Source organism: Pongo pygmaeus, chromosome 10 (assembly GCF_028885625.2).
Source record: "Pongo pygmaeus isolate AG05252 chromosome 10, NHGRI_mPonPyg2-v2.0_pri, whole genome shotgun sequence".
Taxonomy (NCBI): Eukaryota; Metazoa; Chordata; class Mammalia; order Primates; family Hominidae; genus Pongo; species Pongo pygmaeus.
In genome coordinates, this window is record NC_072383.2 from 103,832,881 (window position 1) to 103,860,479 (window position 27,599).

The window sequence follows — 27,599 nt, forward strand, 5'->3', positions numbered from 1 at the left end:
AGAGGTGTGAAGTGGGAAATCAGGGGTCTCACAGCCTTCAGAGCTGTAAGCCCCAAACAGAGATTTACCCACGTGTTTATTAACAGCAAACCAGTCATTAGCATTGTTTCTATAGATATTAAATTAACTAAAAGTATCCCTTATGGAAAACGAAGGGATGGGCCAAATTAAAGGAATAGGTTGGGCTAGTTAACTGCAGCAGGAACATGCCCTTAAGGCACAAATCACTGGAACTATTGTTTGTGGCTTAAGAATGCCTTTAAGCAGTTTTCTGCCCTGGGCGGGCCAGGTGTTCCTTGCTCTCATTCCCATAAACCCACAACTTTGCGCATGGGTGTTAGGGCCATTATGAACGTGTTACAGTGCTGCAGAGATTTTGTTTATGGCCAGGCTTGGGGCCAGTTTATGGCCAGATTTTGGGGGGCTTGCTCCCAACATGTCCCCCTTCTCTGATGTGCAAATCGATAAAAGCAAGGGCAGCTTTGTCACGGTGAGCTACTCGCAGGAGTCGGGATCTGCATCTGCAGACTATACAAACAACATATATTAAAAGCACAGTCATCATTGAAATCACAGAGCTTCCAAGTGTTTTTATCCATTTTAATGGGTTACTAGCTGCTCATTTGTCTGTAGCTCCTTTAAGCACTCCAGTTCCTGGCATTAAGGTCAGGTGTCCCTGGGATGCTTTAAACGTTTGTTCTTTAATTTTGCTGTATCCAAAAACAAGTTTGTAGTGTCCTTCTAGGTGCTTTTTTATTCTTTCCCAAAGTTTGCATTTAATAGTTTCCACAGATCCTTATGTTTAGCTCCTAGAGTGGGCCATATCATTTGATGTTGAGATGCCACTATACCATCATGGTTCCAGATAACAGGAACTTTTGCCATACTTCTTATCATTTCTACCATCTGACCATTTTGTTCAGATCATCTGAACATAGTGTGACCATGGCATGCAGACTGAGAGGTGCAAATCAAGCTAAACATCCCCTTAGGGGACCAATTAATAATCATTCCTTAGGAATCATTGTGCAGCACCTCTGCCTGTTCTGCAAAGCAATCTTCCTAAACAAGTACATTCATTTTTTCTAATTGGGTCCAATCCTGTTTACAAATAGGCTTTTGAGGGTGGTATGCCTCAATTATAGGAGCAGATTTATTATGGTAAATACTGAGATCAGAAAGCATGTGTAACTGTGTCATAGAGTGATTGCATCCAGGCATTATTACCAGTCCTTATTGAAGGAATACTCATGGCAGTGGTGATAACCGCTATCATGGCTACGATTAAATTATTCATGTGACTGTTTGTCTGGCTCTCCTCAGGTTTTCTTCCGCCATCTGTGACAGCTTCTTGATCTGTCCACAGGTGGGTGGCTATGTTCGACGGGTGTTTCTTGTGACAGTTGGGGTCCTCCTCAGCGTCAGTCTCGACATGGCTGCAACTGGGGGGTCCTTGGGATCCTCCTGGAGTCTCTTCCTCGACATCTGGCTCATGATAAGGTTTCAGGTGTCTTGATGGTTTCCAAATCAGCTGTTGATTTTGGCCTGGAGAAATACAAGCATAACCTCTACCCCAAGTTATTATTTTACCTAATTCCCAACTTTCTGTTATCAGATCTCTCCACCAAATCAGTTGTCCTGTTTTTGTCTTTGCAGCTGGTTTCTGTAGATGCTGTTCAGCTGCTGAAAACATCTGGCCTTTGGGCAGGCTCAAAAAATTTAAAGTTAATAATGCTAGGTTCAGTTGCATCTGTGGGGTTCCATATTCTCTGTCTCTCCCTTTCTGCTTTTGCAACTGCTGTTTTAGGGAGAGATTCATTCTTTCCACTATGGCTTGTCCTTGAGAATTGTATGGGATACCAGTAATGTGTTTAATATTCCACACAGAGAAAAGTAGCTAGAGCTTGGCTAGTATAGCCTGGGGCATTATCTGTTTTAATAGAAGCTGGAATGCCCATCACTGCAAAACACTGTAAAAGATGACGTTTAACACAGGCAGAAGACTCTCCTGATTGGCATGTAGCCCAGACAAAGTGAGAAAAGGTGTCCACACATACATGTACATTAGCCAGTCTCCCAAATGAGGGAACATGTGTGACATCCATTTGCCAAAGAGAGTTAGGTTCCAGTCCTCGAGGATTAACTCCTCCTGTAAAAGATGAGGAATGTACCATTTGGCAAGTTGGGCATTGCTGGATAATAGCTTTAGCTTCTTTCCAGGTAATGCTGTATCTGCGTTTGAGACCAGAGGCATTAACATGGGTTAAATTGTGAAAGAGTCTAGCATTAGATATTGCATTAGCAACTAGGTGATCAGCCATTTGATTCCCTTCAGTCAAAGGTCCTGGAAGAGTTGTATGAGCCCTAATGTGAGTGATGTAAAAAGGGTGCATTCTACTCCTAACTGCTGTTTGCAGTTGGGTAAATAAAGTCATCAGTTGTTCATCTGTATGAAATCATAACTGAGAATTTTCAATTAACTGTGTGTAGTGAACCACGTATGAAGAATCAGAAATCACATTAATAGGCACATCAAAAGCAGTCAATACCTCAATTATAGCTACAAGCTCCACTTTTTGAGCTGACATATAGGACGTCTGGAAAACTTTACTTTTTGAGCCAGAATAAGCTTTACCATTACTAGACCCATCTGTAAAAACATTCTCAACACCTTCAATTGGTTTAAATTTAGCTATTTTAGGGAGAATCCAATTAGTTAATTTCAAAAACTGAAACAGCTTCATTTTAAGAAAATGATTGTCGAGAATATCCACAAAGTCAACTAAATGGGTTTGCCAAGTAAGACTATTTATAAAAGCTTGCTATATTTGTGCCTTCGTGAAAGGGACAACAATTTTTCCAGGATCATATCCATGTAATTTAACAATCCGAGTTCTCCCAATCCCTATCATAGTAGCGATTTAATCTAAATAAGGAGTTGGAGTCCGCGAATTAGTATGTGGAAGAAAAAGCCACTCTACTAAGTCCTGTTCTTGGATAATAACACCAGTAGGTGAATGCTGAGTTGAAAAAAATTAGCAAATCTAGAGTCTTCTCTGGATCTATTCTATTTATCTGAGCTTTATGGACTTGCTTCTCAATCAGTTGTAACTGCCTCAGCCTCCTTTGTTAATGGCCGACGGTTAGTGAGACTAGGATTTCCTCTAAGGATAGAAAACAGATTGCTCATGACATAGGTAGGAATGCCTAGAGCAGGTTGTATCCAATTAATATCCCCTAGTAATTTTTGAAAGTCATTTAATGTTTTTAGTTGCTCCCTATGTATGGTTACTTTCTGTGGCACAGTGGTAGTGTCATTTACTAAGGTCCCCAAGTAGGAGTAAGGAGTAGTTGTCTGAATTTTGTCAGGAGCTATAATTAAACCAGCGCAAGATATCAAATTTTCCAAGTGATCATAACATTGGAGTAATATTTCTCGAGTGGGGGCAGCACAAAGTATATCATCCATATAGTGAATAATGTAACACTGTGAAAATTTTTTACGAGTGGTTCAATTGCTTGCCCCACATAAGTCTGGCAAATTGTTGGGCTGTTTGACATGCCCTGTGGCAACACTTTCCAATGATAATGCTTAGCAGGCTGCAGGTTGTTTACTGCAGGAATTGTAAATGCAAACCATTCAGTCTTGCTCAGCTAAAGGGATAGTAAAGAAACAGTCTTTTAAATCTATGACTATTAAAAGTAAACTTTTTGAAATTATAGCAGGAGAAGGCAATCCTGGCCCTAATGCTCCCATAGGTTGTATAGCTGAATTGATGGCTCTTAAGTCAGTTAACAGTCTCTATTTACCTATTTTTTCTTAATTACGAAAACTGGAGAATTCCAAGGGGAAAATGTTGGAGCTATGTGCCCATTTTCTAATTGTTCAGTAACTAATTTCTCTAAAGCCTCCAGTTTCTCTTTACTTAGCTGCCATTGTTCTATCCAAATTGGCCTATCTGTTAACCATTTTAAAGGTATAGGTTCTGGAGCCTTAACAATGGCTGCCATCAAAAATTATTTCCTAATCTTTGGCAGGAACTTTGTTTTTCTCCTTGAAGCGGTTCCTTCAAACCTTGCAAATTTTTTTCTAGTCCCATACCAGGGACATACCCCATTTCATGCATTGTATGTTGACTTTGAGGGCTATATAATTGTTCTGGAATTAGAAATCATACTCCCCATTGTTGTAATAAATCTCTTCCCCATAAATTTATAGGCACAGAAGTTATAATTGGTTGAATAGTCCCAGGTTGTTAACTGGGCCCCTCACAATGCAAAATATAACTACTTTGATATACTTCAGCGGCTTTACCAACTCCAACTATGTTAAACTGAGCAGGTTGAATTGGCCATGGGATGGCCAGTGCTGTAGAGAAATGATTGAAATGTCTGCTTCTGTATCTACCAAACCTTTAAATTTCTTTCCTTGAATAGTTATTTCACAGGTAGGACGTTTATCAGTAATTTGATTTACCCAATAAGCTGCTTTGCCTTGTTTATTTGTGCTTCCAAATCCTCCTGTTGGTTTAATTTCACTTTTTCCCATTCCCACATACCGCACAATCGGGAGCTGTGCTATGCGCTCTCCTGGCTCTGCTTTCCAGGGAACAGACGTAGATACAACAATTTGAATTTCCCCATTGTAATCTGAATCAATGACTCCTGTATGTATTTGTACCCCTTTTAAACTTACACTAGACCTTCCTAAAAGTAATCCTATTGTCCCTGCTGGCAAGGGTCCACAGACTCCTGTTGGGACCTTTTGCAGGGGTTCCCCAGGCAGAAGCCTCACAGCTTTTGTGCAGCATAAATCTACTGCAGCACTACCAGCTGTGGCAGGGAACAGACATTGTACAGGGGTGAGGGAATGGCCTGAGCTGGAAATGCCCCGGTTTAGAACAGGGCCTGGGACGGGCCCCTCATGGTGTTTCCCAAAATCGGGTTGCCTTCTTTATCAAACTTAGAGTAACACTGACTAGCCCAATGTTTTCCTTTTTTACATTTTGGACATATTTCAGGCTCAACAGTTTTCTTTTTTTCCCTATCTGGCGGCCTGACTCGCTGATTTTTTCTACATTCTTTTTTAGTATGACCATGCTTCCCACAGTTGAAACAAGCTCCAGGAAATGGAGTATTTCCTTTATCCACTCTCAGTCCTGCCATTGCCTGTGCCAACGAAGTAGCTTTATGCAGATTACCTCCGATACCATCACAGGCCTTGATATAATCAACTAAATGTGCTTTCCTGAATTTAAAAGGAAAAGGCTCAAACGTAGCTATAATATTTCCCTGTTGATCTGGGGGGTGTATTCTAACAGGAAACTGCCAAGCCTCTAAATCACCCTCTCATCTAGCTTGCTGAATTCCTGCCTGAATAGAACTAAGAGCCCTCACAGGAGGCGCTGCTCGAACAGTCACTGGGGCAACTACTTTTTGCCCAGTGGCCTCCAGAAAAGAAAGATCTGGAGGGTCTTTTTCTTCAAAATAATAAGGAGGGGGTGCAGAAGGGTAGGGATGAACCTTTCCTTCCTTTGCTGCTTTAGCTTTAGCTGGTAAATAAACACGCTCTGTAACCTCTTCTGTTACTTCGCTATACTCTTGTTCCTCCTCATTATCAGTGTGATAAAGTTCCAAGGTGAAACGAACCAGACACCATACCTGTCCCATTGTTACCCTGACGCTTCTGAGCTCCCCTTCTTACTCACCACGGGGATTGCTTTTAGAGTACTCGGGTGTCCTCCAGCTAGTTTTCCATTCCAACCGTCGCTCCAGCGATCCTTTGACCTGGATTCGAGCCCCCACGATGGACGCCACTTGCTGAGACCAGCTCGGTCGGGGAGACCCTAACCCAGTGGCGCTAGAGGAATTAAAGACACACACACAGAAATACAGAGGTGTGAAGTGGGAAATCAGGGGTCTCACCACCTTCAGAGCTGAGAGCCCCGAACAGAGATTTACTCATGTATTTATTAACAGCAAACCAGTCATTAGCATTGTTTCTATAGATATTAAATTAACTAAAAGTATCACTTATGGGAAATGAAGGGATGGGCCGAATTAAAGGAATAGATTGGGCTAGTTAACTGCAGCAGGAACATGCCCTTAAGGCACAGATCGCTCGTGCTATTGTTTGTGGCTTAAGAATGACTTTAAGCGGTTTTCCGCCCTGGGCGGGCCAGGTGTTCCTTGCCCTCATTCCCATAAACCCACAACTTTGCAGCACATTAGGGCCATTATGAACATGTTACAGTGCTGCAGAGATTTTGTTTATGTCCAGTCTTGGGGCCAGCTTATGGCCAGATTTTGCTCCCAACATATATTCTTCATTATATTGATGATATTTTAATTGCTGTCCCCACTGATAAAGAATTAATTGACTGTTATCAAAGTTTGAGCCACTGTGTTACAGAGGCTGGATTACACATTGCTCAGGATAAAATTCAACAGACCACTCCTGTTCAATATTTAGGAATGGTGGTCGATAAACAACGTATTCAACCTCAAAAACTTCAAATTAGGAGAGATTCTTTAAAAACTTTAAATGACTTCCAAAAACTTTTGGGTAACATTAAATATTTAAGACCTACTTTAGGCATTCTGACCTATGCGCTGTCTAACTTGTTCTCTACACTGCAGGGAGATTCCCATCTCCGCAGTCCCAGGACTTTGACCCCTGAGGCTTTACTAAAACCAGAATTTGTAGAGGAAAGAATCCAGACTGCCCAGTTATCTGGAGTACAGCCGTTTCAGCCTTTTCAGCTTCTGGTTTTCGCTTCATTACACTCCCCTACTGGGCTAATAGTTCAACATAATGATTTAGTGGAGTGGTGTTTTCTTCCTCATTCTGTGTCAAAAACTTTGTCTGTTTATCTAGATCAAATGTCCACTCTAATTGGACAGATATGGTGCAGAATACTTAAAATTTCCGGATTCCATCTGAATTTAATTGTAGTTCCTTTAAATTGACTGGAAGTTCAAGCCGCCTTTCAACATTCCATACTGTGGCAAATTCACTTGGCTGATTTCATTGGCATTATTGACAATCATTATCCAAAGGACAACTTGTTTGATTTTATAAAAATGACGTCTTGGGTAGTCCCTCGATTAACCAAAGATCAGCCCATTCCTGAGGCCATTACAGTGTTCACTGATGGCTCCAGTAATGGCAATGCTGGTTATGTAGGTCCTACAGACAAGCTTATTTCTACCTCTTATACCTCTGCTCAAAAGGCAGGGTTAATTGCTGTGATTACTGCCTCACAGGATTTCCCCAAACCTTTAAATATTGTCTCTGATTCTGCTTATGTTTTACATACCACTAAAAATATAGAAACTGCTACTATCAAACATTGATAATTCTGAATTGGCTTCTTTATTTTCAAGGTTACAACAGTCGGTTCACCAACATAGACACCCTTTCTATATTATGCATATTAGATCTCATACCACTTTACCAGGACACCTGTCTGCTGGTAACCATAAAGTCGACTGTTTGGTCTCTTTTGCAACCCAAGAAGCTCAGGAGTTCCATAATCTCACTCATGTCAATGCTGCTGGATTAAAAGATAAATTTGCTCTTACCTGGAAACAGGCTAAGCTTATCATCCACTGCCCTCAGTGCCAAGTTTTTGTACTTCCAAATCAGGAACCTGGCATTAATCCCAGAGGCCTAACTCCTAATGATTTATGGCAAATGGATGTGACCCATGTTAGCTCCTTTGGCAGACTGTCATATGTGCAGGTCTCTGTAGGTACCTTCTCAGGTTTTATCTGGGCTACTTACCAAACAGGGGAAGGCACGGCCCATGTTAAAAAACATCTGTATTCTTGCTTTGCAGTTATGGGGCTTCCATATTAAATAAAGACAGACAACACCCCTGGATATGTTAGTAAGGCTTTTGATTTATTTATGCAACAGTGGGGAATTTCCCATATTACTAGAATCCCTTACAATCCTCAGGGACAGGCTGTGGTGGAATGGGCCAATCGCACTTTAAAAACCCAATTGTCCAAACAGTCTGAACAACAAAAACATAATTTAACTACCCCCCACTCCCAATTACATTTGGCATTGTTTACTTTAAATTTTTTTAATGTTCCTAAAGATAATAATCTAACTGCAGCCAAACACCATTATACAGGCAAAAAATTCTCCCTAAACGAAGGCAAGTCAGTGTAATGGAAAAACTCCCAAACCAATACCTGGGAACCTGGCACAGTTATAATGTGGGGGAGAGGATATGCTTGTATTTCACCAGGAGATCATCAATCCCCTGTCTGGGTACCCACCAGGAGACTTAAGCTTTGGGTGAATACTGACAACGAAAACCACAGAGAAAGGATGTCCGTATCAGAGACCACCCTCAGACGTGGTGAGATCTGTGTCAACTCCTTAGAAGCTGGCACGCCAAATCACAATGGGTCTGATTCAATCCTCCCTGATGGCAATGGAGACCCATCTAACTAATCCCACTTCTCCTGACTACCTTTCTTTTTCTCCTTACAAACCTAAAAATCTCACCATTTCTATTAGCCTGAAAATATCATCCCTCTGTTCTTCTCTTCCTCCTTCAGCACTGAATCTCACTTACACTATGTTTTATTTAATGATTCTCCTCTTTATACTTTCTGTCTCACCAGTTTCCTCTCACACTGATTTACCTGCTACACAAAATTATTCTTATTGGGCTTATGTGCCTTTTCCTCCACTTATTTGACCTCTTACCTGGATGGATGCTCCTGCACAAATCTACACTAATGATAGTGTGTGGATGCCTGGAGCTACAGATGACCATTGCCCCACTCAACCAGGAGAAGAAGGCACTGCATTTAATGTTACCATGGGTTATAAATACCCCTCTCTGTGCCTCGGACATGCACCTGGTTGTATCCATCTACAAACTCAAGTCTGGGCTGCTTATCTTCTGGAGAGATCAGCTACAGAGGAACCAGGACATTTAGTCTCCGGCCTCTCCCTTTTTTGTTTAAAACAAATGAAAAGGGGAGTAATGGGAGATACCCCATACTTTCAATATAAACCTGCAAGAAAACCATGCCCTAAAAATTTTGAGGGCCCATCTAAAACTTTAATTTGGGAAGATTGTGTTAACTCACATGCAGTAATATTAAAAAATGACTCATATGGTTTAGTAATAGACTGGGCACCAAAGGGCTATTTAAAAAACAATTGCTCCTCTGGCGGAAAGGAATGCCTGGAGGCTGCTTATTTTATTTCTTATCAGGAGAACAAGAATCATCATTCTACTTTGCATAGGAGGTTCAACTCATTCTTTCCCTTAAAATGGGAAGATAAAGGGATTACCCCCCGAGGCCTCATATGATACTCCCCATTCTGAGCCCAGAACACCCAGAACTTTGGAAATTGGCTATTGCCATGTCTGGACTGCGAGTATGGGAAGGGGAAACTATTCTGTCTGTTGTCCCCAATACCGTCACTCTCCCTCAGTATCAACATAAATACAGACATTCTGCTTTGCTTACTTCCAACCTGACTGTTCCCCTACAGAGTTGTGTTAAGCCTCCTTACATGCTGTTAGTGGGAAATATCAAAATTTGGATGAACAATCAAACTGTCCAATGCATTAATTGTCATTTATACACTTGTATTAACTCCCATTTTGACTCTGGGAAAAGTGTAATGTTAGTTCGAGCTCGAGAAGGAATCTGGATTCTGGTAACTTTGCCCAGACTTTGGGAATCCTCCCCCTCAATACATTTGATTAATGAAGTGTTACAGCAAATTCTAAAAAGATCTAAGAGATTTGTTTTCACTTTAATCGCTGTGATCATGAGCCTAATTACAGTCACTGCACTGGCCACCACTGCTGGAATGGCATTACACCAATCTTTTCAAACGGCTCATTTTGTTAATGATTGGCAAGCCAATTCCACCCAAATGTGGAATTCTCAACAAGGCATTGATCAAAAATTTGCTAATCAAATTAATGATTTAAGACGGTCTGTTATTTGGCTTGGAGATTGGGTAGTGAGTCTTGAACATCGCATGCAAATGCAGTGTTATTGGAATACTTCTGATTTCTGTATCACCCCATATTCCTATAATGAAACTGATCATTCATGGGAAATGGTCAAAGGACACCTTCTAGGTAGGGAAGATAATTTATCATTGGACATAACTAAATTAAAGAAACAAATTTTTGAAGCCTCTCAAGCTCATTTATCCATTGTGCCTGGAGCTGAGGCATTAGATCAGGTGGCAGAAAATCTTTCTGGACTAAACCCCACAACTTGGATTAAGTCTATTGGGGGCTCCACTGTAGTAAATTTTGGAATTATGTTTCTCTGTTTAATTGGCTTATCTTTAGTGTGCCGGACCAGTCAAAGAATCCTGCGTTAAAATCGAGAGAACGAACAAGCCTTTATCGCCATGGCACATTTATATAAAAAGAAAGGGAGAGATGTTGCGGGAAGTCAGGGACCCCGAACAGAGGGACTGGCTGAAGCCATGGCAGAAGAACATAAATTGTGAAGATTTCATGGACATTTATTAGTTCCCCAAATTAATACTTTTATAATTTCTTACGCCTGTCTTTACTGCAATCTCTGAACATAAATTGTGAAGATTTCATGGACATTTATCACTTCCCCAATCAATACTCTTGTGATTTCCTATGCCTGTCTTTAATCTCTTAATTCCATCATCTTTGTAAGCCGAGGATGTATGTTGCCTCAGGACCCTATTTAATGATGATTGTGTTAACTGCACAAATTGTTCGTAAAGCATGTGTGTTTAAACAATATGAAATCTGGGCACCTTGAAAAAAGAACAGGATAACAGTGATGTTCAGGGAACAAGGGAGATAACCATTGGGTGTGACTGCCTGAGAGCCAGGTGGAACAGAGCCATATTTCTCTTCTTACAAAAGCAAATAGGAGAAATATCACTGAATTCTTTTTCTCAGCAAGGAACAGCCCTGAGAAAAAGAATGCATTCCTAGTGGGAGGTCTCTAAAATGGCTGCTCTAGGAATGTCTGTCTTATACTGTTGATGATAAGGGATGAAATAAGCCCCGGTCTCTCATAGCGCTCCCAGGCCTATTAGGACGAGGAAATTCCTGCTTAGTAAATTTTAGTCAGACTGGTTGTCTGCTCTCAAACCCTGTCTCCTGATAAGATGTTATCAATGACAATGCGTGCCAGAAACTTCATTAGCAATTTTAATTTTGCCCCAGTCCTGTGATCTCACTCTGCCCCCATTTGCCTTGTGATATTTTATTGCCTTGTGAAGCATGAGATCTCTGTGACCCACACCCTATTCGTACACTCCCTCCCCTTTGAAAATTACTAATAAAAACTTGCTGGTTTTGCGGCTTGGGGGGCATCACAGAACCTGCTGACATGTGATGTCTCCCCTGGACACCCAGCTTTAAAATTTCTCTCTTTTATACTCTTTCCCTTTATTTCTCAGACTGGCCGACACTTAGGAAAAATAGAAAAGAACCTATGTTGAATTATCAGGGGCTGGTTCCCCCAATATCATAGTGTTCCTATAACAATGTACTTGCTAGGTCAGTGTTGATCAACAAATGATCCCAAGGAGACTTGCATTTGTATCACCTGTGGGCATCCTAATTTAAGATGCAGATTTGTAGGCCCATATCAAAGTTACTAAATGTGACTCTCTGAGGCTGAGGCCTAGGAATGCACTTTTATTAAGAAACTCATCTAATTCTGATGCTTATTAAAAGCTGAGAACTACTGAACCAGTTTCACCAGACCAGTGTTTCTGTGTTGCATAAGTCCAAGGGGTACATTTTCATTGTACTCCACATGCTCCCGGGGTGGCACGTATGTAAAATAAAATCTGAATGGTGTCCCTGGGGCTTTGTAATATAGAGCTATTGCTTGGCCTTATCCTACTTTTGCTGTCATAGGCCTTATCCTAGAAGGTGTGGTTCATTCCTAGTGACACTGAAGCAGCTCTTAGCACCATTCACTGTGGGGAGCTGAGGGCCAAGTCCCCACTTCTAGTAGCAGAGCCCAAATTGATCTCATGTATGTCCCTGGCAAGCTATAGAGAATAAGAATTTCATTCCGTGCCAATAGGTAGAAATTGTTTCTGATTTATTGTCCAGGGAAATCTAGGTCACAATCTCTAATAGCCAATGAGTGCTCACTGGATGGCAAGAGAAGCCCATATACCAGGACTATGTGTTTCAAGGGGATGTGGGACTCCAATTGGAACAAAGTAATTTGTTCCAATTACTTTTTTCTTATTGGCTGTACATTTCAAAAGCCTGTATTCAGGAAACTAAGGAGAGAGAAAGTCAGGAAATGCTGCACAAAATTGCTTTGAACAATCTCTGATCTGGTTTATTGACTCCTTCCTCAAACAAGTTCTACTTGTACTGACTTCCTGACTCAATGAACATTTGCTCAGCATCCACCAGAGAAATAATAGCTCAAGTCCATGGGAGGTTACCCATGCTTACCACATGTTTGACTGAGCTCTGGGAATGCAAAATCAAGTAAAACCCTGATCTTGTGGAGTTTATATTTTAGTTGGTGGGATACAGAGGGATCTAAACAAGATATAATGATACAATGTGGTAAGGTATGGAGGGAAGAGGAATTCTTCTCAGGCATATAGAAGCCTTGTTTAAAAGGCAGCACTTGATGGGCCTTGAAGGTGGAGTATGAACATGCTGGGTGGAGGAGGGGATGAAAACGTGCCTGGCAGGACCACCTGCATGAGCAAAGGTATGGTGGTGGGAGTCCATGTGGCGAGCTTGGAACACAGTGCTCATGACGAGGAGTGGCCAGAGATGGGTCGGGTGGGGACAAGGCCAGAGGTTAGGGTTGGGTTGGGACAAGGCTTTGAATGTCTGCTGGAAAGCCTCGCCTTTATCTTCTTGGGAAGCCAAGATTGGACATAAAGTAGAATGATGTGATCAGACATGTTAAGACAGAAAAAGCACTTGGCATCAGCATGGGGTGTGGTTGCTTCCTCTCCTGAATGCCTTCCTTGTCGTCTCCATCTGACTAGCACTACTCATATTTAAAGATTCAGCTCAAGCGTCACTTCCTTTAGGGAGCCCTCTGTGATCTTCACGGCCTGGCCACCTACCCATCCCATAGGCCTCCGTTGAATCCGACCTAAACCTGGATCACAGAGCCTGACACATCTTAGGGCACATTTGTTTCCCGGCCAGCCTGAGGGTTTGTTGAGGATTGGGCTCCTGTCTGTACTTCCCTATGGTTGGCAGCTGGCACAGAATCCAGCATTTTATAATGACTCACTAAAAATATTTCTTGTTAAATAAATAAGAATAAGCATCCTCTGCTTTCATTTTTTCTGAAGCTGTGCATATGTAATTACTACCATTGATTGAATCCTTACTGTTTGTGATGTGCTTTATGATCTCATTTAATTCCCATACAAAACTTAGATGATAATGACAATAACATGACTACTACTATACTAAAACTGTCACATGGTGCCTAACGTGCTTGACACTGAAGTGATTTGCTTATATTAACCCATTTAATTCTCATATGAACCCTTTTATGATCCTCAACAACACAGGCTTGAACTGCTCAGGTCCACTGATATGTGGATTTTTTTCGACCCAGCCCCAGTGGAAAATACAGTATTCAAGGGATGCAAAACTCATATAAGCAGATTCTGCAGGGCAGACTGTGGGACTTGAGTGTGCGTGGATTTAGGTACATGGGGAATGGTTGGGGGTGGTTCCTGCAACCAATTCCTTGCAAATACTGAGGGATGATCATATTATTCTTTTTCTTTTTTACAAATAAAGAAACTGAGAGGCTGGGAGCAGTGGCTTTCATCTATAATCCCAGCATTTGGGAAGGTCGAGGTGGGAGGATCGCTTGAGCCCAGGAGTTTGAGACCAGCCTGGGCAATATAGTGAGACCTCCATCTATACAAAAAACACAAAAATTAGCTAGGTGTGGTGGTGCATGCCTGTAGTCCCAGCTCCTCAGGAGACTGAGGTGGGAGGACGGCTTGAGCCCAGGAGGTTGAGGCTGCAGTGAGCTGAACACACTGCAGCCTGGGCAACATAGGAAGACCCTGTGAGGGAAAGAAAAGAAAGGAAGAAAGGAAGAAAGAAAGAAAGGAAGGAAGGAAGGAAGGAGAAAGGAAGGAGAAGGAAGGAGAAAGGAAGGAGAAAGAGAGAGAGGAAAGAAGGAAGAAGGAAGGAAAGAAGAAAGGGAGGAAAGAGAGAAGGGAAAGAGAAAGAAGGAGAGAGAAAGGAAGGAAGGAGGGAAGGAAGAAAAAAGAAAGAAGGAAAGAAAGATAAAAGAAAAAGAAAGGAGTAAAGAAAAGAGAAAAGAAAAGATAGAAACAGATACACAGTGATTAAGTAACTTGCTTGTAAGTGGTGGTGAAGTTAGGATTTGGACCCAGGCACCATGGCTGGAGTCTGCGTTCTGTTTGCTGTATAGACTCTCCATCCCCTGGGCTTAAGTGAAGTTAGGATTTGGACTCAGGCACTATAGCGCAGAGTCTGTGTTCTGTCTGCTGTATAGACTATGTCCATCCCTGGGCTTAAAGAGGTTAGGAGACTTTAGGTTATTTAGCTATAAATGGCAGGGCAGGGAGTTGACTCCATGTCTGTCTGGCTCCAATGTCATAAGCCTTCAATTTCCTGCCCTGTTCTATCTTAAACATAATGTGAGTGTTCACCAGGGTCATCACTAAGGCATTTAGAAAATGAAATTTCTGCAAATTAAACACAGGGAGAAGTCTGATTCATGGTGGGGTTAGCAGCAGCCAGTTGTGGGTGAAGCTGGAGAAACTCAAGGTGGGTGGATTGAATCTGCAAGAAATGGGGATTCAGAATGCAGCCTCAATCTAGGACATTTCCAGCCTGAGACACTATCTGAAATCACACCGCAAGATCTTCAAGCTACAAAACGCTGTAGTAGTTTAATTAATCTTTTTTTTTTTTTTTTAAAAAACATCTGTTGTATCATTTAAAATCAGAAAATGATGTCCTCATTATCTCTCTGAAGCCTGGCAGATTCTTCTCTACTAAAGGGTCCTGGATTTGAAAATCACTTCCTTTAGAAATCCCTTTTGAGTCCAGGTTACTGGTGCGGGAGTCCAAATTCCTTTTGCTTTAGATAATGATTACATGTTTCCTTTTCACCTTCCAGTTCCCTCCCTCTTTTCCAAGTAATTTAATCTTAACCATTCATGTATATTGTTTAGTTAGTCATGGCAACAAGGCCATTTGATAGGTCAATTAGCAGCTAAACTTAGACATGATATTGACATTCTGGCTGTGTTAGCCACATTTTTGAGATCCTAGTATAAAGGTTTGACTGATCTCCATGAATTGCCAATACACTTGGACAATGAAGGTGCTGTAATTGCAAAAGAAAAGAAATTTTCAGGACCCTTTAAATGTATTTTGCCAAGGGAGAAGTTAAATCCTGGAAACTGAGTCATGTAGCATATTTGCAACTTACGCTTCTTAGATTATAGATCAACTCTCTTCTGCATTGTTCTTGTTCTGTAAATGATTAGAAGAGACCAGAGACCAGAATTCCTTCCCTTCCAATCACTGATCTTTGTTGTAGATTAAGCCCCTCCATTTTTCTCTTGTACCTAACTCAGACCAGATGGTACAAGAGAGTCCATGACTGTTACATCTTCAGTGTGGAATGTTAAATGTACCTTTCCTGAAAGGAAAAGACCACCTCGACTAATCAGATCATTGTAACTCTGCATTCGGCCTTATGTAGAAAAATGTCGAAATTCTGCTAAGCTTCCCTAAACCTTGTCTATGTAAACAATCCCAAACTTCTACACTTCAGAACACTGACTTCCATTCTTTGGAATCTGTGCTTCCCAAGTGACCATCTTCAACTTTTGCACTTGAATTCAACTCTCTTCAAACTAGCTTCTGGCCAGGCATGGTGGCTCATGCCTGCAATCCTGGCACTTTAGGAGGCGGAGGTGGGAGGATCACTTGAGGCCAGGAATTCGAGACCAACCTGGACAACATAATGAGACCTCTGTCTCCACAAAAAAGGAAAAAAAAAACAAAACCAAAAAACCAAAAAATCATTACCCAGGCATGGAGGTATACACCTGTATTCTTAGCTACTTGGGAGGCTGACATGGGAGGATCCCAGGAGTTTGAGGCTGCAGTGAGTTATGATTGTGCCACTGCACTCTAGCCTGGGTGACAGAGTGAGACCCTGTCTCTAAAAATAAAAAAATCAACAAACAAACTAGATTCTGACCCTTTTGATTATTTGAGGTTGACAAACAACAATGAAGCAAAACCAGGCCTGATCTCTGCCCTAATGAGGGATAGTCTAGAGGGAGAGAGAGAAGCACATCTCAGAATCATATACAAACATGAAAGTGCAACTGTGACAACTGCTTTGAGGATCAACAGGTTCTCTAATAGGGAAATTTAGCCTCATCAGGGAGGTTGAAACAAGGCTCTGTGAAGAAGCAACACTTGAGTAAAGCCTGAAGGCTAAGCAGAAATTAATTAGGCAAAGAGGGGAGGGAAGGGTATTCTAGGCAGAGGGAACAGCTTTTGCAAAGGCTCAGTGGTGGGGAGGGCCCCGCAGTACGAGGAGCTGAAAGAAGGTGATAAAAGGAGTGTAGGAGCTGAAAGAAGTAGAAGTAGGAGAGGCGGACAGAAGTCAGACCAAGCAGGGGTTTGTAGGCCCCGTGAAAGACTTGTATTTGTATCATAAAAGCAATGGGAAGCTATTGAAGAGTCCAAGGAAAAGGAGGGGGTGGTGACTTGGTCAGTTTACATTCTGAAAGCCGCTCTTTAGTGCAAGGCATGGAAAGGGAAAGGGTGCTTGCTTGGATGCTGCTCTTCCCCGCCTCACTCTTAGTCCAGGAAGTCTGGCTGGAAGGCTGATGGAGCAAGCCTGGCCGTATTGCCACATCCTCTCGTCCTCAGTGACTAGTTCAGGGACAGGCATGTAAGGAAATCAGGCTCAATCAGAAGTCCTGTCAGGTATTTAGCAGGGACTACAGGAACTGATGCATGGTCTTTCCTGTTGGCTTTGAACTTAAGATCACATGAGGAGCTGCTGTGGCTGTCTTACCACCACAAGGTGGAGAGCCTGGTGCTACCAGGAGGTGCCTGCCGTATGGGACCCGAGAGTGAGGCTGAGCCTAGAAATGGAGTGAAACTAAGTCCCGATGGCTTTCATATCTTGTCCAAGCACAACTGAAGGCGTCCTTACTTCTGTACTTTTCAGTTACATAAGCCAACCCATTTCTGCTTTGCTTATACCACATTTCTTCCAAAGAGTCAGTGGGTTCGCAGGCAGGAGGGGGATGTGGAAGAAGTCTCCCGGGCATGCCCATCTGCTGGATCAGGACTGTGGAAGGAGCTGGGCTTCCTGTTTGAGCTACTCCTGCCAAGCAGAGAGGCTTTCAGAGGAGGAGCAGGAGCAAATTGGCCGCTGCCTGGGAACAGACATTTTTTGGTGCCTGGTAATCTAGTCTAGTCAGCTAGCAGCTGTGTAAATTTACCCTTCTCTATGCTGAAGGCTTAGTGCTGTGGGTGCTGTTGTCTTCTGGTTTCCTAGTAAAGTTTCTTTTACAAACTCTGGTCAGCTCTTGGCCAACCTGAGGGAGAAAGGGAGGGAACCAGGGAACCAGAGAGGTCTCAATGCCCTGGAAGCCAGGGATCAGCGTGGGGTTGGGTGGGGAACATGGCAGCCACTGAGGACAGGCTTCAGCTCCAGGTAGATGTGCTTGCAGCCAGGAGCCAGGAGAAAACCATGATTGTCCTTCGTTCTTACCTATGGTGGGTGCTGCCCGCTAAGTACCTGCCTCCCCAGCCAGCTCCTCTGGACCCCTCAGCCAGCTCTCTAGGTTTCCAGGGCCAGAGCTGCCTCTCAAGTCTGGTGGTTATTTGAGGCCAAAAGATCCACCCACAAACCTCAACCTCTCATTCTCCTGAAGGAAGAATATTATCGGCAAGGAAGGAGGACAGGCAGGGAGTGACATTGCTCTATTCTCTCTTTCAGGATGAAAGGGGCAGAACCATCTAAAGAGATGGACAAGAAACAATAAGCCATGAGTTTAAGTTCTTGCTCTGAGAACTCATAAAAGAACTGTGAGCCAGACCTCTTTGGGCCTCTGTTTTCCTCACTTGCAAGTAAAAGCATTGGATTCAATGTTCTTAAATCAAATATTATACACCTCAGACTGGATAACTGCCTTTTCAAACTACTCAGAAAATCAGGCTTCTTACAACTTCTGGAAAAATTGGTTGGGGTTAGTGTTTAGGTCACAATGGAAGGCAGAGCTCCTCCATCCCTCTCTCAACTAAAGGGAGGACAGCAACTCTCTCTGACCCCATACAGCATTTGACCTTGGACCTTTCCTTCTGGGACTTTGAACCTCGAGAGAGAGGCACGTGGTTGGGGTTGGGTTTGTGACAGCAGCAGTGTGGGGTAGGGGCAGTGGCAGTAGTGTGGCACTGGGGGATAGGCACAGTGCATGCTAGCTGTGTGTTCCTTTTGCCCAGCCTCCCTGGCTTCTTCATGGCATCCCAGGTCTGGTTCCCCAACCTTCCTATCGTCTGTGGACCACCCAACAGGCTTATAGTTAATCCCTTTCCTGGTTACATCAGCCAGAGTCAGTTTCTGTTGTTTGTATCCCAGGTATCCTGGCTGATACATAATGGAGGACACTTATGTTATTAAAACCCCAAACTAGCTAGAGACATTTTTGTCTTTTAAGACAGGATGATATAATTCATGTCAGCCAGAAAATAAATGTTTGTGTGTCTCTTTCCCCTGCTAAATGTGTTGGAAGAGGGTCTGGAGAGTAGCAGGGGGTAGGCTGTCCTTAGGGTGCATGTGCACGGGTATGGATATGGAACTTCCGTGTTGTCAGACTGTTTCCTTCTTGTATTTCCTTAAGCAGGATCAGCAGACTTTTCTGTAAAGGGCCAGATAGTGAATATTTTTGGTTTTGTTGGCCATACAGTGACTGTTGCAGCTACTCAACTCTGCTGCTGTAATATAGAAGCAGAAATAGATAGTATGTAAATGAGCAGATGTGGCTGGTTTCCAATAAAACATTATTTTCAAAAACAAATGGTGGGTCGAATTTGCCTGTAGGCCATCGTTTGCTAATCTCTTTCCTAAAACACTTAAAGCACTTTGTATTCATTTGTGATAATTTGAATTATTGTTCAACCAATATTTACTCCTTTCCCTCTTCCACTGTGGACAAAGTACAATTCCCTAAACCAATGATGTTAGACTTGGCCAAGTGACTTGCTTTGGTCGATGAAACATTAGCAGATGTAATAAGAGCCTTAAATATGTTGTCACAGTTTGGCTTGGATCTTGCATTCTGGTGATTCACGATGAGAAGCACATGCCCTGTGTAGCCACTGCCTCTTCAGCCCCAGGACAAACAACTCAGAGCTAGGATCCAAGCCCAGCCAACCTCAGTCCAAAGCAGAGCCACCCAGCTGAGCCCAGCCCAGATGAACTGACCCACAGTTGATCCACCTGCAGATCTGTGAGCATGAGAATAAATGCTTGTTATTGTAAGTTACTGAATATTGGGATGGATTGCTAGCAATACTGTAACAGTATCTAAAATACCATCTTAATGCATTCATCACAGACTGACTGTTTTATGGTTGCTTGTGTCATACATGTCATTTTTCCCTTACTGCATTAGAGATTCCTTGAAGCCATTCATCAGATCTAACTCTTCTTTAAAAATTCTGTAGCACCCAGCACATTGCCTTACAAATAGTGCTTCCTAAGTATTAAGATGGTGTGTAAGCTACAATGTCGTTAACAAAACACAATATAATATTAAATGATGAATGTAGCATTCATTCATTCATTCATTCATATAAACGTGAAAGAATTTTCTGCCTCTAGTGAAGAATGACATTTGCTACTCTCTTCAGAATGATGAGAAAAATATCTGACATGACAGTGACAGTGGACATTTAGGTCTCAACAAGACATAGTTTCACTTGACCAGAAGAGGAAAAGGAAGCTGAATGAGCCCATGGTTCTTCTTTTCTATCTGTAAAGTTACTGTAATGATAGAACCTACCTTTTGGGTTTTCATGAGGATTAAATGAGATAATTCATGCAAAGCAGTTAGCACTGGGCCTGATCCATGGTAAGTAGTCAAAATATTTTCATTATTATTATTTTCAGAAAGATTATGTGAATTGTCTTGAAATCCAGCCCTAGGATTAATAATGGCAGTTGGGCTAAAACAAAAAAAAAGTCTTTTACAATGATTCTCTCCCTCTCTTCGTTTCTCCCTCCTTTTCTCTCTTTGTATTCCTTCCCACATTTACACTCACACAGAGAACTTTTATGTGCTATTTAGTGCAGCAAGGAAATTGCAGGACACTATCTCTACCATCAAGGAACTAACAGTCTAATCAGACAGATACAAATACATATATTCAATGCTGTCTGTAAAAATATGTTATTTATGAACTGAATAAGTAGCATATGCTATAAGAAAGTGTTTTGAAACATCTTCAAATATTAAACACTAGGAGAATGACAATGGAATTCCCAATGCATTTCAAAGAATCACTTTCTTAATGATAACTCTCTCCAAGACAACTTAAAAATCAAGAGTAAAACTATTAACACATTTGAAAAATAAATTTACTTGGAAACTTAAAAGTTCTAGATAATTCATGGGTTAATAGGCAATGAAAATTATAAGGAATTTATAACTGAAGGACAATGAAAATAATAAATATCCAAACTATCTGGATGCAATTTAAGCAATATTCCGAAGAAAAAAGAAGGCTTAAATGAATTTGGTATTTAACTCAAGGAGTTGTAAAAAATAATATCAGGGTAAACCCAAAGAAATTAGAAAGAAGACAATAGGAAAAGGAAGGACTGGAAATAAATGAAATTGAAAACAAAACAGAAAAAGAGGGAAATGGTTAAAAAAAAAATTGGACTCTGAAAACTCCAGTAAAATGAACAAATCTATAGCAAGACTAATCAAGAAGGAAAAAGTGCAAATAAACACTATGGGAAGGCAAAAGGAGGCACATCCACAGATATAAAAGGGATTACAATCGCCACAAGAAAACACTATTATCAGTTGTAGGCCCATATATTTGGAAATGTATACTGTAGCAGACACAGTTAGTTGCTGCAACTGTGCTATGCTATGCTATGCTATAATGTGCTATGCTATGCTATACTGTACTATGCTATACTATGCTGTGCTATGCTATACTGTGCTGTGCTAAAATATGGTATGTTATGATAACACAACCCTAACATCTCAGGTGGCTTACAGATCACAAACGTTTCTTTCTCATTCATGTTGCAGGTTCAGTGTGGGTGTGGGTGAGGTCCTCCACCCCACGCCATGCAGTGACTCAGGGGTGCAGGCTGATGGAGGAGCCAACACCTCCACATGTGCTTCTGGGGTCATTGCAGCTGGAGAATCTAGAATCTATCTTACTGTGGAACCTTTTTTTGGGGTGGGTGTATAGATCTTACTCTGTAGCCCAGGCTAGACTGCAGTGGCATGATCTTGGCTCACTGCAACCTCCACCTCCTGGGTTCAAGCAAGTCTCCTGCCTCAGCCTCCCAAGTAGCTGGGACTACAGGCATGCACCACCATGCCTGGCTAATTTTTGTATTTTTAGTAGAAATGGGGTTTTACCATGTTGGCCAGGCCGATCTTGAACTCCTGTCTTCAAATGGTCTCCCAGCCTTGGTCTCCCAGAGTGCTGGGATTACAGGCATGAGCCACGGCCTCTGGCCTGCAGAATCTTTATTACTCTTGTAATCAAGTACTTCTTCTCTACCACCCTTGAAGATGCTCTGTTGTGAGGAGTGAAGTTGGCTGACAGCCTCCAGCTGTTGGCACCTTTGGAATCTGCTGCTGTGTTGAAGCTGAGCTCTGGGCAGCTCACAGCCTGGTGGAATTACTACGGCCTAGTCATGTCTGCCCAACATGGGACTCCCCTCCAGGCAATCTGCCTTTGAGATTCCCACTGGCCTTGGCCAAGACTTTCTCAGAGCTGCACCACAGTCTAAGCTTCTTTCTGCTCACTTTGAATTTACCTGTCTTTGTATTTCCCCCTCAAGGGTGTCAGATGTGCAATGCAGTCTGAAGGCTTTCCCTGCCTACTCCTGATCCCCTCCCACTCCGTGCTCCCTATATCTTTCAGGCATCACCCCCAATAAACCTCTTGCATTCCTACCTCCTAACTCCCAGCAGTCCAGAATCTCAAAGTCATATTTAACCTTTAATTACATTTCATTGGCCAAAACTAGTCACATGTCCATGCCCATCTTCAAAGCGTTAGGGCAGTCTAACCCAAAGGAGAACTGGATATTGGGGCACATTTGTAATTTTTATCACTACTGAAAAACCCTAAATAATGGGAAGAGAGGTTCTCTAAAAGAAAATAATATTTATTTGGGAGTAAGCATTGCAATGGAATATGGTGAGTGTATTCGGGGAAGTAAAGGAAGATAATGGTTTTTAAAGAATAAACAAGGAGGATTACATAATTGTTTTGAGACAATTGTCCTTGGCTACAAGGATCAATAACAAGGGTTATGCCAGTCAGGTTCGATAGGCAGTTGCTGGGCAGATGTCCTTGCAGAAAAATTTTTTTTTTGTATAAGAGTGCAGTACCCTTTGTGCAAGATTGTGAGTTTTGGCCGGGTGCGGTGGCTCATGCCTGTAATCCCAGCACTTTGGGAGGCTAAGGTGGGCAGATCGCCTGAGGTCAGGAGTTGGAGACCAGCCTGAACAACATGGCGAAACCCTGTCTCTACTAAAAATACAAAAATTAGCTGGGCATGGTGGCACACGCCTATGATCCCAGCTACGCAGGAGGCTGAGGCAGGAGAATCTCTTGAACTCAGGAGGCAGAGGTTGCAGTGAGGTGAGATTGCGCCATTGCACTCCAGCCTGGGTGAGAAGAGTGAAACTCCATCTCAAAAAAAAAAAAAAAAAAAAAAAAGGATTGTGAGTTTTGCACCCTTTTCTGGTTGTTTTTGTAATCAGCCATATGTACATGGGAACATTTCCTTCATGGCCTTCCCAGCCTCTATTTGTCAGGGTTTTAATAAAGTGACTCCACTTCGATTCTGACAACTTTTGATATACAACTAATGATTAAACAGTTATTCATTACACTCCTTTTCTTGCCAGCAGAGCCCCAATTTTTTCAGGTGTCTATCCTGCACTTCCATCATGACTCAGGGGTAAACTGTAACTTACTAGAGCCAATTATAACCAATTTCCAGTAATTGGATCAAGAAAAGGCCAATGAAATCTTGGCTAATGCAATGGGAGAGGAAGTGCTCTGGGTGCCACCTGGATTTAAAAGTGACACAGGCCGGCGCCATGGCTGACGCCTGTAATCCCAGCACTTTGGGAGGCCGAGGCAAGCGGATCACCTGAGGTCAGGAGTTCAAGACCACCCTGGCCAACATGGTGAAACCCCATCACTACTAAAAATACAAAATTAGCTGGGCGTGGTGGCGCATACCTGTAATCCCAGCTACTGGAGAGGCTGAGGCAGGAGAATCACTTGAAACTGGGAGGCAGAGGTTGCAGCGAGCCAAGATCCCTCCACCGCACTCCAGCCTGCCTGGGTAACAAAAGCGAAACTCCGTTTCAAAAAAAAAAAAAAAAAGTGACACAGTGTGGGGAAGAGCCTCTTTTCTCTTTTCTGTTGGTGGGTATGGTTATGTATGGTTATGTATCAACTTGCTACCGGGTGCTGAGGCAGCCATCCTACAGCATGTCAACAGGGAAAAAGAGAAAAGCAAAAAGAAAATCTAGGCTGCCAAACTTTTTGTGGGGAGCCCTTTGTGGGAAGAAAAGTCATGAAAACTTAGACTTACTCAGGTTATATTCTCCTACCTCTTGCTTTCTTTTTCTTGTCAGATGAATTTCACTCATACACCTCTTCTCTCTCCTTCATGCCAGATCAGTTCTGGTTGGAAGACTGAAAATGACAGCTAAGTGGTGTGATCTAACTGACACAGGGAGAGAAAATAAAATTGACCACTCAGGAAATGAGGCATGTATTAATGATTCTCTTTTGACTCATTGTTTTAAAAAACATCCACATGCAATTAACTGTTGTCTATAAAACATAGACTTGCTATTTCATTCCACATTAGGAAGAGAACTAACATTTATTGGGTACTTACTATATGCCTGACATTTTACTAGGAACTTTTCATACTCTGTCTTACCAAATGACCTTGCTTGCCCTTTGAATAAAATTTTAACTCCTTTCCAAGGTGTATGTTCTGACCCTCCTCTCTGAAATCTGCACCCTCCCCATCTCTACTCCACAGATGGGCCTTTGAATTCTGGCTTTTTTTTTTTTTCCCCTCCTGTTTATGAAACACACCCAGCACGTTCCTGCCTCAGGACCGCTGTTCTTGTCATTCTCTTTGCCTGGAATCCTCTTTCCTTGGATCTTCCCATGTCTGATTTATTTATTTATTTTTTTGAGACAAGAGTCTCGCTGTGTCACCCAGGCTGGAGTGCAGTGGTGCGATCTCGGCTCACTGCAAGCTCCGCCTGCCAGGTTCATTCCATTCTCCTGCCTCAGCCTCACAAGTAGCTGGGACTATAGGCGCCCACCACCACACCTGGCTAATTTTTTGTATTTTTAGTAGAGACGGGGTTTCACCGTGTTAGCCAGGATGGACTTGATCTCCTGACCTTGTGATCCACCCTCCTCGGCCTCCCAAAGTTCTGGGATTACAGGCGTTAGCCACCGTGCCCAGCCAATGTCTGATTTCTTTACATCAACCACACCTCACAAAAATATCCTTTCTTCAGAGGCCCTTCTGTGACAATCCTATTAGGTTAGTGCAAAAGTAATCGCAGTTTTGGCCATTAAAAGTAATAGCAAAAACTGTGATTACGTTTGCACCAACCTTACATCTAGAATAGCACCTCTCCCTCTACCCCTAGTCTCCTATTCCAGTGACTTATTTTTTCCCATTGCACTTGTATCTAAAATTATCTGATTGTATTTGTTTTGATGTATCTCCTCCCACTTGATTTTTCCTCTCTCTCTTGTTCACTGCTGTCTCTCAAACATTTAGAAGAGTGGCTGGCACTTTAAAAACAGATTGGGGGTACAAGTGCATTTTTGTTACATGGATATATTGGGTGGTGGTGAAGTCTGGGCTTTTAGTGTAACCATCACCCAAATAGTGTACATTGTACCCAACAGGTAATTTCTCATGGCTGGAGCTCTTAAGGTGATACTCAATAGTGCTTGTTGAAATAATTGATAGATCACATAATCTATAACATTATAAGGCAGAATGCACACTACGAGGAACCATGAGGTATCTCAGTAAGTGAGTGTTAGAAAAGAACTTACAGGATTTAGGTTCATAATAGGTGATTTTGGTTGGGATTTAAGGAAGCAGGACTTCTTTTTTTCTACATTGGATATTGTCAGGAAGCAGGGACAATTCTATGATTAGAGATTCTTAATGAACCTCATCTCTAGGCAGGAAGACAAGAACAGGGCTAAAACCGTAACTGGTAAAGCAGCAGCAGACAATCCTATCAGACAGGATGGGGAGATGTTTGGTATTTTGGGGGTTTGCACAATGACCTTGTTTTTGTCAGCACTTAGACAAGATTACTGAGTCGCCTTGTTTTTTGTCTCATTTCATAGTTTATAGAGTGGCCTTGTGCGATATTGGTGTTCTATACAACTGTGTTTAACAGGAGAATGCAAAGGCCCAGCTGTTGAGTATCATAGCTTCTAGGCCAGTTTCTAGGTGTCAAGGTCCATTTTCTGTCTCTTACAAGTGTCCTAAGGCTGGAGTCTAGTGTCAGCACAGAAATAAGCAGGAGTACATCTTTTGGCTACTTGATAGTTCCCTTTTCCCCAATTCTGGCTTTTTATTAGGATGGACACTGAACCAAGACAGCACAGGCTGGTAGAGAAGCAGTACTTGTAGAAGTCAACTCAAAAATGCCTTTATTTACCCAAGAATTAATTATCCTCTCAGCACATGGCTAGCGTAGCTAATTTTCAAATGGAGAATGCTGTATATTTTGCATCCTGAATGATAGAACCCACCATTGCCTCAAAGGTCATGTTCAAAAACCTGCCAAATCCTTGATTCTGGTTCAAATTTTTATGTAAACACAACGGTATGGTTTTAGGAAAGTCTGTTTTTTTTTTTTTTTTTGAGACAGATTCTTACTCTGTCGCCCAGGCTGGAGTGCAGTGGTGCTATCTCGGCCCACTGCAACCTCCACCTCCCAGGTTCAAGCGATCCTCCTGCCTCAGCCTCTCGAGTAGCTGAGATTTACAGGCATGTGCCACCACACCCGGCTAATCTTTGTATTTGTAGTAGAGACAGGGTTTCACCATGTTAGGCTGGTCTTGAACTCCTGACCTCGTGATCTGCCCATGTCGGCCTCCCAAAGTGCTGGGTTTACAGGTGTAAGCCACCGTGCCCGGCCTTAGGCAAGACTTTTAACCAGCATCCCAGCATCCTCTGGGACTCTATGGCACCTGTATTCCTCTGTGAACATTCCCGCTATATTGTAATTAATTTATTATAATCCATCTGCCTGGTTAGACTGTCTCCCACATGTTTGTATCCCTGGAACTTAACAAAGGACTTGGCACAGGCTAGGCTCCCCTACAAATATTAAGTGAATTTAAAATGGAGCTTTAATTCCTGGCTTGAAGTCACCTCACAAAACATTTAGTGAGTCTGTACTACGAGCCAGGAGAACGCTATGAAAAATCAGATAGTCTTTCCCTTTAAGGAATTTGTATTCATTTCTATTAGAGTTAATAATGATAATAGCTGATATTTACTGAAGATAGGGAACTTTGTTAGGTACTTTATATGTATCTGAGTTATTGTCATTTTATAGGTGAAACAATGGATGTACCCAATGGGTTAAGTTACTTTCCTGAGGTCACACAGCTATCACGGGGCAGAACGAAGACTGTAACCCAGACAGTCTGACTCCAATAACGCTGGCCCATCAGGTTGAAACATACAGCACCGTGCCCATCCACAATTCTCTCATTTATCAGAGACGAGGTCCTGAATCCAAGCTATCGAAATCGTTGCAGACATTTGTTTTAAAGAGGAATAGGTCAGTATGACCAATCTGGGGAATAAACTTACGTCTTTTGCCAGGCAGGGCGTATGGGGAACAGAGCTGCGTTGGCCTTCTGTTAAAGCAGCTGGGGATTTCGGTTTTGGCTTCAGATCTGCACATCATTCAGTCAATAGCATTTATTGGGCGTCCACTGTGCAGAAAACAGGTGCCCCCTGCTACTTCCTCTCCTCCCCACATCCTGGGGCAGGGAGGGGAAGTGAGGAAAGAAAAGCAAAGACAAGACAAGGAAGATGCTGAGGGTGGGCAGGTGGGCACCGCCACCCCGCTGCGCCGGCCACGCCCCTTGCCGCGCCGTCGCCCCGGAGCCCACTTTAAACTCCCGCCCCTCGTAAGGACGACCAATGGCCGACCGCGAAGCGCGCAGGAGGCTAGGGATTGGCCAGTGCTGCGGTTGCCGGGGCGACGGGTGGGT

General features: G+C 42.6%; 1 long non-coding RNA gene across 3 annotated transcripts; it reads right to left on the bottom strand.

The window, feature by feature from the left end:
• On the bottom strand, positions 1-27,454 carry LOC129010295 (uncharacterized). Of its 3 annotated transcripts, XR_008492968.2 has the most exons (4): positions 27,193-27,454; positions 23,918-24,033; positions 5,709-5,860; positions 2-2,149 (listed from the first exon to the last, which is right to left on the bottom strand). It is a non-coding gene; the product is annotated as an uncharacterized LOC129010295 (long non-coding RNA). The 3 variants fall into 3 exon arrangements; XR_008492966.2 differs by having other exon boundaries at positions 1-5,860; XR_008492967.1 differs by having other exon boundaries at positions 11-5,860; positions 23,918-24,029.
• Positions 27,455-27,599: the final 145 nt, after the last annotated feature.